Genomic DNA, 10,395 nt, shown 5'->3' with positions numbered 1-10,395 from the left:
AACGTGGTGGTTGACCACTTAAGTTGTTTGGTGCATAATGAGGAGTCTACACCTATCCTAGAAGCATTCCCAGATGAGCAATTGCTGTCCATTGAGGTAAGTGAGCCATGGTATGCTGCTTTGGTGAATTATTTGGTAACTAAACAAGTTCCAAGCACTTTAAATAAGCACCAACGTGATAAACTCAAAAAAGATGCACGATTTTATGTGTGGGATGACCCATATTTGTGGAAATATTGCTCTAATCAGATTCTTCGTAGGTGTGTGCATAATTATGAGTTTAATTCAATTTTAGCTTTCTGTCACACTTATGCATGGAGGGGTCATTTTGGCACCCAACGCACAGCCCTTAAGGTGTTAGAATGTGGATTTTATTGGCCTATTATTTTTAAGGATGCTCGAATTTTTTGTATGATGTGTGATCGTTGTCAATAAACCGGAAACATAGGTGCAAAGGATCAAATGCCGCAGGCCCCTATATTCAATGTCGAAATTTTTTATGTTTGGGGCATTGATTTCATAGGTCCTTTTCCTTCCTCGTATGGTTTTACTTATATTTTGCTTGCGGTTGATTATATTTCAAAATGGGTGGAAGTAAAAGCCACCCGTACTAATGATTCTAGAGTGGTTGCAGATTTCATGAAAACTAACATCTTTTCCAGATTTGGGATGCTGAGGGTGTTCATAAGTGATGGAGGTTCCCAGTTTTTCAATCGGACCATTGAGGCGATGTTTCAGAAGTACAATGTCAAGCATAAGGTTTCGACACCTTACCATCCTCAAACAAGTGGGCAAGCAGAGGTTTCCATAGAGAAATCAAGTAGATTTTGGAGAAGACAGTTGGACCAACTCGGAAAGATTTGAGCTTGCATTTGGATGATGCAGTTTGGGCATATCGTACAGCCTATAAAACACCACTTGGGATGTCTCCATTTCGGCTAATCTATGGGAAACTATGCCATCTCCCTGTGGAATTGGAGCACAAGGCACATTGGGCAGTCAAGACATTCAATTTGAACCTAGATGTGGCTAGAATTCATAAGAAGCTCCAATTGAATGATCTAGAAGAAATTAGGAACGAAGCTTATGAGAATGCTCGTATTTACAAGGAGAAAACCAAGGCATTCCATGACAAGATGATTCGTGGGAAAACATTCTCAAAAGGGCACAAAGTGTTGCTTTTCAACTCTTGCCTACGTTTGTTTCCCGGTAAGTTAAGTTCTAAGTAGATTGGTCCTTTTGTTATTACTAATGTCTTTCCTCATGGTGCAATCCAAATCCAAAGCTTAGGGAACGGCTAAGAATTCAAGGTGAACAGGCATCATTTGAAGCCATACTATGAAAATATCGAGGGGCAGGTTGTGGAGGAAATACCACTCCATGCCGTGGGCTCCAATGAAGCTTAAAGAGAGGTATCGTCCAGCTGGAAGATGTTAAAAGCAAGCCTTTCTTGGGAAGCAACCCATGCATTCGAATAAAGAAGACCTAGGAATCTCCAACAATCCACAACCAGATTTGCGTTCTTAAACCCTACTCTTTATTTCTTTTACTTTGCCATGCTTGTGTTTTGTGTTGTTTTGATTGTTTGCATGTGAGTCTATGTTTGAAACATTGAGGACAATGTTTAGTTTAAGTGTTTGGGGGGGGGGGGGGTAAACAAGCTGTTTTGGCATGATTTTTGTGGGATTTATTCACTTATCACTTCTAATCTTGTCTCTCACTGTTTTAGTGTTTTAGTGTGTTTGAAGTGTTTAATGTGTTTTGAACAGAAAATATGAAAATTTGAAAAAAAAATCGAAAAAGCCTTGAAAAACACCAAAAAGAGCCATTTTGGAGTTGTTTTTGTGTGTTTGTTTGTGTCTTAGGGTACCTTCCAACACAATGATGAGGATTTGGTTTTTAATTGCATGACTATTAAAGAAAGTTACAAACGTGGATACAAGTTTGATTTGCTCTTTGGTTTATGCTTAATTGCAGTTGTCGTTTACGAATTCACATGTAATCACAAAGAAAAAAATCAGTTTTTGTAACATGCTTGAAGGAAGGAACTCAAACTAACGCTACAACCCTGAGAGACTTGAGCCTAAACGTTATTTGGAGAGTTATTAATCTATGATTTCTTGTTTTCCAAAGTTGTTGCATGATCTCATTGTTTCTTTGCTTGGTTGCTACTTAGAATGCGTTTTCATCATTATAGTTCCAAATACTAGAACTTATGCCCGTTTCATTCAAAGCATGATATTGAGTGCATAACATACAATAAGATGAAGTTGTTTAGTTAAACCAAAGCCAAAAACCCTTTGCATATGTATTGTAGGTTTAACCTTTTTGAGCCTTATTTAGCCTATTTTCTTCGTTAGCCACATTATCCTTACCTAGCCTAGAATAGGACTATCCATACCCTTGTTCTTAAAGGATAGTGAAGCATGACTTAAAGGGAATTCCTTTTGATCAACATTTTGCAGAAAAACAAGTGTTGGGGAAGGGTTTTCATTGAAAAAAGAAGAAGGAAAAAAAAAACATGAAAAAGAAAAGAAAAAGAGTTGAGAAATAAGTGAGAATAAGCTCACAAGTATTGGTTGTTGAAGAAAGGGTCCAAAGGTTTGAATTTGACCCTAAGTGTTGTGTGAATCTTCCCTTTGTGCTTAAAGTGGATTTCTGCAATCAAAAGTGAATTCTAAGTGCTTATTTCATTACTTTGCTTCCTATTGCTTTAAGAACCTTTGTTTATCCTTTACCTTTCTTTGTTAGCCAATACCTTAGCCCTGTTACAACCCTTAGACTTCTATCTTGATTGTTATATGTTTCAATATGTGGAGTTTGAAATTGGTATGAGCATATGGAATCCTTGGTTCTCGCTTCTAAGTAGTGAAATTCCATTCATGAGATCATATACATGTCATATTAATAATTCCAGAAAATGCTTTCTTTGTTATAACATATGTGAGTGCTAGTCTACATGTTTACATCAATCTTCTCACATGTACTTAGTGTAGGGAGTGTAGTTAGAAAATCTGTGTGAAAATAGAGAGTGTATCTAGTGAGGAATTGAGGGAATTCTCTAAGGTATGTTACTACATTCAAAATATTGTTTTAATTGATTAAATGCGAACTAGTGAGTGGTGACTATGGTTAAGTGTTTGCTCAAGTGTAAAGAGAGCTACAATCTGTGGGAGTAGTGATTTTTAACATGTCATGTGCATTGGAAATCCTTGAGGCAAATGTTGGAAGGTTTAGATTAAGGAGGCCTACTTAGTTTGCATGCATGAATTTGATGCTAGAATATAAGGGAATTTCACATAATCGTTATGAACTTATATTCACAAGTAGTGGAGGTCGCTGGTCATGACCGTGTTAAGTCAAATTTCTGGCATGAGTATCATGATGTCATAGTTACGAATGCCTTGTCAATGCTTATGATTTTCATAAAGCTTAATGATCTTTGCTTGTGTCTCTGTTATGCAGTTCATGTAGGGAACTTGGGAAGAATAATTTGGTTGCTAACGCGTTGTCCGTCCAATTCAATGAGTTATGGAAAATTTTGAGGGTTAATTAGTGATGACACGGTTAATATGGGGCATTGTCATACACGGTTGAATGAAAGAGTAACTGGAAATCAATTCATGTTCATATATGTCATGTGTGGAGAAGGACCCTCTAGCTAGCTTATCACCCATCAACTCACCCCGAATTTGCATTCCTTTACTTAGTTTCTGCAATTAGTTTGTTTTTACTTTAAATTCGTCAAAAACCTAATCCCCTTTACTTCGTGGTGTCAAATTAGCTAGAATCTGTCCTAGTTTGTGTTTTTGAGTGTTTTGCGTTATAATCAATTCAATTTTCGTCTAAAGTAAGTCCTAGTGTCTGTTTTGAGTCTTTTTGGTTGTTTTGTGCTGTTTTGAGTTTTTTAGTTTGTTTTGAGTCATATAAGTCTTGTTAAGAGTCCTACAGTCAAGTTTTCTGTTTATAAGTTTAATTTTGTGTTTTCAAGTCAATTTTAAGTAGATTAGCAATCCCTCCTAATCCCCGGCCTAGAACAATCCCTACTTACATCTTTACTACAATTGTCAATAAGAGGGTTTAATTTGAGTGATGATGCGATGTAAAACAAGCACACAAATTAAAACCGTCTTTTGACAATTGTAATATGTGTATAAGTAGGGATCGTTCTAAACCGGGGATTAGGAGGGATTGCTAATCTAAACTAAAATGACCTAAAAACATAAAAACTAGATTTTAAAACTCTAACTAAGATTATATGACTCAAACAACCTTAAAAGACTCAAAACAGCTTCAAACAATCAAATTGACTCAAACTGGACACTAGGAATGACTTTGAACAAAAATTGATTTCATTATGACTCAAGACACTGAAAAAACACAAAATAACACAGATTCTAACCTAATTGACACTTAAAACAAAGGGAGGTTTTGGTTTTGACGAAATTGAACTAAAACAAGACAGAAACTAAACTAGACAAAGTTTGGTAAGAATTTGGATTTCTCGACGGTGGGCTTAGCTAGAGGTTCCTTATCCACACATAACTTATATGAACATGAATCGATTTCCAATTACTCTTTTGTTTTGAATTATGAATGACAATGCCCCAGATTAACCATGTCAATCACTAATTAACCCTCAAATTTTCCTTTAGTTATTGGATTGGATAACATCATTCAACAACCCAAAGCATTCTTCAAAAGTTCCCTACATGACATCATAATAGAGATACAATTAAAGATCATCACGTTCTGTGAAAATCATAAGCATTGACAAAGTATTCGTAACTATGACATCATGATACTCATGCTAGGAATTTAACTTAACGCAATCATGACTAGCAACCTTCACTACTTGTGAATATAAGTTCCTAACGATTATGTGAGATTCCCTTATATTCTAGCATCAAATTCATGCTTGCAAACTAAGTGTACACCCTTAATCGACGTACAACAATAAGTTATGAATAAAACAGTTAAGCAAATTGCATTCACGATTCAGAAATTCATAACTGGATTTAATCAATTCATATTGCATATAAAATTATGGCTTCAAAGTCTCCCCTAGCTAAAACAAGTTTAGCCTCTCATGTTCACAGCAAAAGAAACCAAAATGGATTTAAATATTGAAAACAAAAGATTGATTACACCTAAAACGCCCAGCGAATCAACTTGAATGCCCTACACGTTCAAGCTCCTCTTTCTTTTTCTCCTTGCTACGGCACAGAGGTTAAGGGATGATTTTGGATGTGTTTCTGGGTTAGGAATGGATTTGGGTTGGTAAGGGGGTGCGGCAAACTAGAGGGGCGGTGTGTGGATGTGTGGTTAAAGGTTTGAATGTATGGGAATGTTGCACAATCAGTGTAGGGTGCGGCAGAGTAGTGGGATGAATTAGGGGTGTGTAGAGATGGTGTATGGCGTGATGGATCCCTAAAGGGTGTGGCTAAGGTTTATTAAAGTAGCCAAGTATCTAAAACCCTAGGGAAATAAGGTAAAGGTGCAGCAGAAATTAAATGAGAAAAGGAAATAAAGTTTTATTAATGTCAAAGGATTTTTATTCTAAAACCACTAGGGAATATAGGGTGCAGCAAGGGCAAAGAGGAAAGGTCTTACATTAAAAAGGGAATGTGATTTGGTGCAGAAAATAGGAAAGGGAAGGTCTCCCATGTGCGGCAAGGAAAGAGAATGGAAGGGGAAAGGGAAAGGTGGTGCGGCAAGGGCTAGAATGGTGCAAGGAACCTTTGGTTTGTGTCCTAGAATGCATAGGAGACCTTCAATGTTGCTCGAACTTAGGGACATTTAGGATTAGGAAAGGTCAAACCAAAATAGAAAACCTTGGCTTAACTTTCCTACTTCAAGTAAGAATCCTCATTTGAGTAGGAATCCTTCTTTGATTAGGAATCCTTCTTTTATTAAGAATCCTAACATCTTCAAGTCTTCAACTTCGTCCATTCCTTTTGCTCCAAGCATATGCTATCCATTCCAAGCCCAATTTTGCTCCAAAAGGCTCCAAAATGCACCTTATTGCTTCATAAGGCCTATGGACCGACAAACACACGAAAATAGTTTAAAATACTAAAATAACTAAGAACTAATTAAGTAAATGCAAGGAAACAAGCTAATTAAGTCGCATAGATATGCTCCTATCGAGTGTGATTATACTTCACATCAATTCCTAGCCTCATTTGACCACTAAAAACGCCCAGCCCAAGTGCTCCCCACACATGTTATCCAATCCAAGTCCAAAACTGCTCCAAATTGCTCCATTTTGCCCTTTTTTGTCACCTTTGCCAATTGGATCTACAAACACACAAAAATTGCTTAAATCACTACAATAAATAGAAACTAGCTAAGTAAATGCAAAGAAATAAGCTAACAAAGTCGCATAAATATCCTCATATCACAATATCAAACTTCCACCCAAGTTTGTAACCTTCTTTAATAGTCATGCAATTAAAAACCAAATCCTCATCATTGTGTTGGAAGGTACCCTAAGACACAAACAAGCAACAAAAATGACTCCTTTTTTTCTTTTTTTCTCAAGCTTTTTCGATTTTTTTCCTTCAATTTTTTAATGACACACAATAAAACACTTTGAAACAGTGAATAACACATTAGTAGTGATAGGTGGTGAAATTCGAAGAGAAATGATGAAAAGCATTATATTTACCTCCCCACACTTAAACCAAACATTATCCTTAATGTTTCAAAAAAAAAAAACTTAAACAAGAAAGCAATAAAAGATAACTAGCAAACATGACAATCATGGCAAAGTAAAAACAATAAAGAGAAGGGTAAAAGATCGCAAATCTGGCTGTATGAGCTTAAAATTCCATTGTCTCTTTATTTGAACACATGGGTTGCCTCCCAAGAAGCGCTTGCTTTAATGTCTTCCAGCCGAACGATACCTCCATTTAAGCTTCACTATGGCCTGCAGCATGGAGGGGTACATCCTCCACGACATGCTCCTCAAAACACTCATAGTAAGGCTTCAATCGATGTCCATTCACTTTGAATTCATTTCCAGTCTTTAAACTTTGAATTTGGACTACACCATGAGGAAAATTATTAGTAATAACAAAATGAGCAATCCATTTAGAACACAACTTACTTGGAAACAATCGAAGGAGGGAGTTGAAGAGTAACAATTTTTGCCCCACAGAAAATGTCTTACTACGGATCATCTTGTCATGGAAAGCCTTTGTTTTCTACTTGTAAATCTGAGTGTTCTCATAAGCCTCATTCAATTGTAACTTCCTATGAAGGCCAGCAGCACCAATGTCCATGTTGAAAGTCTTGACTACCCAATGTGCACGATGCTATAACTCAACTGGAAGATGACATGGTTTTGCAAAAATTAGCCGAAAATGAGACATTCCAATTGGTATTTTGTAGGCAGTACAATATGTCCACAATGTATCAATCAAATGCAAGCACCAATCCCTTCGAGTTGGTCCAACTATCTTCTCCAAGATTTGCTTGATTTCCCAGTTAGAAACTTTGGCTTGTCCACTTGTTTGAGGATGATAAGGTGTCGAAACCTTATGGGTGACATTGTACTTTTTGAACAGCGCCTCTGTGGTCCGATTACAAAAGTGAGAACCCCCTTCATTTATAATTACTTGCGGCATTCCAAACCTTGGAATCATTAGTACGGGTGCCTTTTGTTTCCACCCCTTTTGAAACATAATCTATAACAAGTAAATATAAATGAAACCATGAAAGAAAGGAAAAGGACCCATGAAGTAAATGCCCCAAACATCAAAAATCTCTACATAAAATATAGGAGTCTATGGCATTTGGTCTCTTGGTCCTATATTGCCTGCTCTTTGACAATGATCACAGGTCATGCAAAAAATTCTAGCATCCTTAAATATAGTAGGCCAATAAAATCCACATTCTAGAACTTTAAGTGTTGTTTTTTTAGTACCAAAATGACCTCCACAAGCATAAGTGTGACAGAAAGTTAAAATTGAATTGAATTCAAAATCATGCACACACCTACGAATAATTTGATCAGGGTAATATTTCCACAAATAAGGGTCATCCCACACATAAAAACGTGCTTCTGTTTTAAGTTCATCATGTTGGTGTCTGTTTATTGTGTTTGGAACTTGTTTAGACATAATATAATTCACAATATCAGCATACCATGACTTACTTACCTTAATGGTCAGTAGCTGTTCATCTTGAAATGCCTCTAGGATAGGTAATGGGTATTCTTCATTTACCAAACGACTTAAATGGTCAGCTAGTACATTCTTGCTTCCTTTTTTTGTCTCGAATTTCCACATCAAACTCTTGGAGAAGAAGTATCTAGCGAATAAGCCTTGGCTTGGCTTCTTTCTTCATAAGTATGTAGTTCAAAGTTGCATGGTCAGATTAAATTATAACTTTAGTTGCAAGTAAATAAGAATGAAACTTATCAAAAGCAAACACAACTGCAATGAGTTCTTTTTTAGTAGTGAAGTAATTCAATTGAGTATCATTCAAGGTCCGAGAAACGTAATAGATGACATGCGGCTTCTTGTCATTTCTTTGTCCCAAAATAGCCCCTAAAGCATAATTGATGACTCATATATTTCATGCATTTATACCATCCATTTCTAGCCTCTTTGATATGAGCATATTTAAGCGACTTAACTGGCTTATTCTTGTGCATTTATGCTATTATTTCTTAATTAATGTCGCATTACAACTCAATTTCATGTGTTTGTAGGTCCTATGGGGTAAAGTATCAAGAAAGGGCATTTTGGTGCATTTTGGAGCGATTTTGGACACTATGTGGATAGCTTACATATGGGCCAACATGGATGGACGAATTTGGACTTCAAGAGGCTAGAAATGTGATAAGAAGAGGAAGGAATAAGCTTGGGACAAAGTGGATAAGGTAGGAGCTCAAAAGAGGAAACATTATCCAAAACCTTATCTAACCTTATCCAACATTATCCAAAACATTATCCAAACCTTATCTCATCTTATCCTATCCAAACCTTATTATGTCTTAATCCTAATTGCATGGGGACCTAAATGGATAATTCTAGAACCTATTTCTAGAAGAATCCTAGTCTAGAAGGCCCAAATCAGCCACAAAACCTATTTTCTCTAGAAGCCCTAGAAAAGTGGCGCCCCAAACTATTCTAGAAGGCTTTGCCTTGCCTTGCAAGCTAAGCAAACCTCTCCCCTAAATCAGCCACACCTTCCTAGGCCCAATGCCTTTGGGATTCTGATTTCTAAGGCCTAATCCTTGTGTATTTGGGTTTACAAATCCTTTTATAAAACTATGTGGGCCAAAACCCTCTCCTAAGTAGATTTAACTTGCTTGTGCCAAACCCTAGGGCCCTAATCCATAAAATCTGCTAAGTGTAACCCTAATCTACTTAACCCTAGGACTATATAAACCTAAATTCAGCCAAAAATTCGTACCACCTCCTTATGCTATTCAGAAACCCTTGTGCCGCACCTCCATTCTCCATTCTAAGCCTCCATACACCTCCCTACACATCCATACACCTCTGCCGCACCTTCCCCACCATAATCAACCATCCTCCATCCCTCTAAACAAGGAAAAACCATCCAAAACCACCAATTCCAGCACCTACACTTTGTGCCGCAGCAAGGAGGAGGAAGAGGAGCCAATCTGTGCATCGAATCCATCTTGGAATTGCTGAGCATTTAGGTGTACTCTTTCTTATGATTTCGATGTTTAAATTCAATACTTTTTGTTGTGCAAGCATGAGGAACTAATCCCCTTTAGGCTAGGGGGAATTTTGAAACCATGGTTGTATTTGCATGATGATTTGATTACTTTCAGTTGTGATTTCATGAATGATGAATTCAATTTGCTTATCTGTTTTAATTAAAACTTGCTTATGTATATGAATTGAGAGTGCACGCTTGATTTGCATGCATAAACATGATGCTAGGGTATGAGGGAACTTCACCTAATCGTTGGGAACTTATATTCATGAGTAGTTAAGATTGTTGGTCACAATTATGTTAAGTAAATTCTTGGCATAAGTATCATGCGCTTTCATAGTTACGAATGCCTCGTCAACACCTATGATTTCCATAGAACCTAATGATCTTTGATTGTTTTTCTATTATGCACTTTCATATAGAGAACTTTTAAGGAATAATTTGATTGCAATGCGCTAAATCCATTCAATTCAATGACCTAAGGGAAATCTGAGAGTTAATTTAAGCGTACCTAATTAACTTGGGGTGTTGAGGTTCATAAATTCATTGAATAAGCAACTGAAGATTGTGTTGTATGCAAGTATGCCATGTGTGGAGAAAAATCTCCTAGCCATCTCACCATCCATTTAATTCCACCAATTTCATCCAAATCTGCCTAGTTTAATTTCTTGTTTTGTTTGTTTGATTTTCGTCAAA

Source organism: the organism of the source record quoted next, unplaced genomic scaffold, assembly GCF_019419815.1.
Source record: "Pyrus x bretschneideri cultivar Hongxiangsu unplaced genomic scaffold, Pyrus_bretschneideri_v1 Contig72, whole genome shotgun sequence".
NCBI classification, from domain to species: Eukaryota; Viridiplantae; Streptophyta; class Magnoliopsida; order Rosales; family Rosaceae; genus Pyrus; species Pyrus x bretschneideri.
Note: the sequence above shows the minus strand (reverse complement) of the source record.